We start from the raw sequence: 3,673 nt of genomic DNA on the forward strand, positions 1-3,673 counted from the left end.
TTTTGCTCCCCTTGTTCCCAGAGCCATAGCGTTTTTATTTTTTGGTCAATATGGCCATGTGAGGGCTTATTTTTTGCGGGACGAGTTGTACTTTTCAACGCCATTACTAGTTTTATCATATCCTGTACGGGAAAACGGGAAAAAAATTCCAAGTGCGGTAAAATTGCAAAAAAAGTGCAATACCACAGTTGTTTTTTATTTATTTTTTTTACCATGTTCACTGAATTCTAAAACTGACCTGCCCTTCTTATTCTACAGGTCATTACGAGTTCATAGACACCAAACATGTATAGGTTCTTTTATATTTAAGTGGTGAAAAAAAATTCCAAAATTTGGTAAAAAAAAAAAAAAAAAAATAGCGCCATTTTCTAAGACCTGTAGCGTCTCCATTTTTCGAGATCTGGGGCTGGTTGATGGCTTATTTTTTGCGTGCCAGGCTGACGTTTTTATTGATAACATTTGGGGTAGATCCGATGTTTTGATCGCCCGTTATTGCATTTTATTGCAATTTTGCGGCGACCAAAAAACATAATTCTGCCGTTTAGAATTTTTTTCTCGCTACGCCGTTTACCGATCGGAATAATTCTTTTTTTATATTGATAGATCGGGCGATTCTGAACGCGGCGATAGGTTTTTTTTTATATATTTTATTTTGAATGGGGCGAAAGGGGGGTGATTTAAACTTTTATATTTTTTTATTTTTTTTTATATTTTTAAAAACTTTTTTTTTTAACTTTTTGCATGCTTCAATAGTCTCCATAGGAGACTAGAAGCAGCAACTGTCCGATCGCCTCTGCTACATACAGGGGACGAGCAGGTCCCCTGCATGCAGCAGAAATGGTCCTGTGCTATGAGCGCCGACCACTAGGTGGCGCTCATAGCGACAAGATCATGACAACCACAGGCGTCTGCTGCAGACCCTGGGTTGTCATGCACGTCCATCGGCGACCCGCGATCACGTGACGGGGTCGCCGGTGGGCGGGGCTTATGACGCGCTACCCGGAAGCGCGCGTTAAATGCTGCTGTCGGAGATTGACAGCAGCATTTAACTGGTTAACAGCCGCGGGTGGATCGCGATTCCACCCGCGGCTGTTGCGGGCACATGTCAGCTGTAAGAATCAGCTGACATGTGCTCCGTTCAGTGAGGGCTCAGCGCAGCAGCCCTCACTGAACGGAGGGTACGCAAAAATGCGTACTAATACGTCCCCGGGGGTTAAGTGGTTAAAGGGGCTATCCAGTTTTGGGAACTTTTTTATTTAACTGAAATGGGTATTCCCATCTCCAGGATTCTACCCCAATATGTAGTAGGCGTCATAATAATAATATTAGCAAATACCTCCAATTAGAAGTGTAGTATAGTTCTTCTGATTTGCTTTGTCGCTTATCCCATGTGCAGGGCATTGCAGTAGCTTAGGTTACGACCACTAGCAAATAACTGTCACTATATGAGTGGTCGTAACCATGGATACCGAAGCTACTGCAATGCCTTGCACATGGGGAAAGCGACATAGCGAATCAGAAGAACTATACTACACTTCTAATTGGAGGTATTTGCTAATATTATTATTATTACTACGCCTACTACATATTGGGATAGGATCTTGGAGATGGGAATACCCATTTAATTGCGAGTATTTGCGACAATTCAGTTTCATTAAAAATGTTGCACCGTTAGGCTTTTTGTTTCCTGCACATTCAGCTTTGATGTGATCTGTGGTCATAAATCGGCTAAGAGGAGCTGAAAAAAGACAGATTAAAAATAAGTCCAATAGCCAGCGCAACACAGAGCCAATAGAAGGCAAACAGTGCAAAATTATTAATGAAATCCAATTACAAAAATGATTTCAATGGTTTAAATAAGAAAAAAAAAATTCTTTAAGGAGTATATAGAATCATTGCAACAAGTGAAAGGACTATACCGTGGGAAAAAAGCCTCTTCTTCTCCAGATAGGCATTCAGCCCTTTCATGATTTTATCCAGAAGCACATTGCTGTCCTGAAGTTTTTCCAGAAGTCCGGTCAGAGAAGTGGCGCTTAAAGCCTAAAACAAAGTAGATAGCCCATAAGTAAGATTCCATTATATAGTTATAGAGACTGAAAAAAGGTCACATTCATTGACTATTGTGCCAATAGTTCATATTAAAAAAATAATTAGAACATACAGTTATATGAAAAAGTTTGGGCACCCCTATTAATCTTAAGCTTAATGTTTTATAAAAATTGGTGTTTTTGCAACAGCTATTTCAGTTTGATATATGGAATAACTGTTGGACACAGTAATGTTTCTGCCTTGAAATGAGGTTTATTGTACTAACAGAAAATGTGCAATCTGCATTCAAACAAAATTTGACAGGTGCGTAAGTATGGGCACCTCACCAGAAAAGTGACATTAATATTTAGTAGATCCTCCTTTTGCAAAAATAACAGCCTCTAGTTGCTTCCTGTAGCTTTTAATGAGTTCCTGGATCCTGGATGAAGGTATTTTTGACCATTCCTCTTTACAAAACAATTCCAGTTCAGTTAAGTTTGATGGTCGCCGAGCATGGACAGCCCTCTTCAAATGATCCCACAGATGTTCAATGATATTCAGGTCTGGGGACTGGGATGGCCATTCCAGAACATTGTAATTGTTCCTCTGCATGAATGCCTGAGTAGATTTGGAGCCGTGTTTTGGATCATTGTCTTGCTGAAAGATCCATCCCCTGCGTAACTTCAACTTTGTCACTGATTCTTGAACATTATTGTCAAGAATCTGCTGAAACTGAGTGGAATCCATGCGTCCCCATCCATCCATCCTGGGTAGGTGTATATGCCCCGCCATCCATCCATCCTGGGTAGGTGTAGATGCCTCTCCATCCATCCATCCTGGGTAGGTGTACATGCCCCTCCATCCATCCTGGGTAGGTGTATATGCTTCTCCATCCATCCTGGGTAGGTGTATATGCCCCGCCATCCATCCATCTTGGGTAGGTGTAGATGCCCCCTCCATCCATCCTGGGTAGGTATATATATGGTCCTCCATCCATCCATTCTGGGTAGGTGTATATGCCCCTCCATTCATCCATTCTGGGTAGGTGTATATGCCCCTCCATCCATCCATCCATTCTGGGTAGGCATAGATGCCCCTCCATCCATCCATTCTGGGTAGGTGTATATGCCCCTCCATCCATTCTGGGTAGGCGTAGATGCCCCTCCATCCATCCATTCTGGGTAGGTGTAGATGCCCCTCCATTCATCCATTCTGGGTAGGTGTAGATGCCCCTCCATCCATCAATCCATCCTGGGTAGGGGTATATGCCCCTCCATCCATCCATTCTGGGTAGGTGTAGATGCCCCTCCATCCATCCATCCTGGGTAAGGTGTAGATGCCCCTCCATCCATCCATCCTGGGTAAGGTGTAGATGCCCCTCCATCCATCCATCCTGGGTAGGTGTAGATGCCCCTCCATCCATCCACCCATCCTGGGTAGGTGTAGATACCCAGGATGAATGGATGGATGGAGGGGCATCTACACCTACCCAGGATGGATGGATGGACAGGCATCTACACTTACCCAGGATGAATGGATGGATGGAGGGGCAAGTGTAGATGCCCCTCCATCCATCCATCCATCCTGGGTAGGTGTATATGCCCCTCCATCCATCCATTCTGGGTAGGTGTATATGCCCCTCCAT

This window comes from Phyllobates terribilis, unplaced genomic scaffold, assembly GCF_046119375.1.
Source record: "Phyllobates terribilis strain yellow unplaced genomic scaffold, ASM4611937v1 Scaffold_203__1_contigs__length_3528282, whole genome shotgun sequence".
Taxonomy (NCBI): Eukaryota; Metazoa; Chordata; class Amphibia; order Anura; family Dendrobatidae; genus Phyllobates; species Phyllobates terribilis.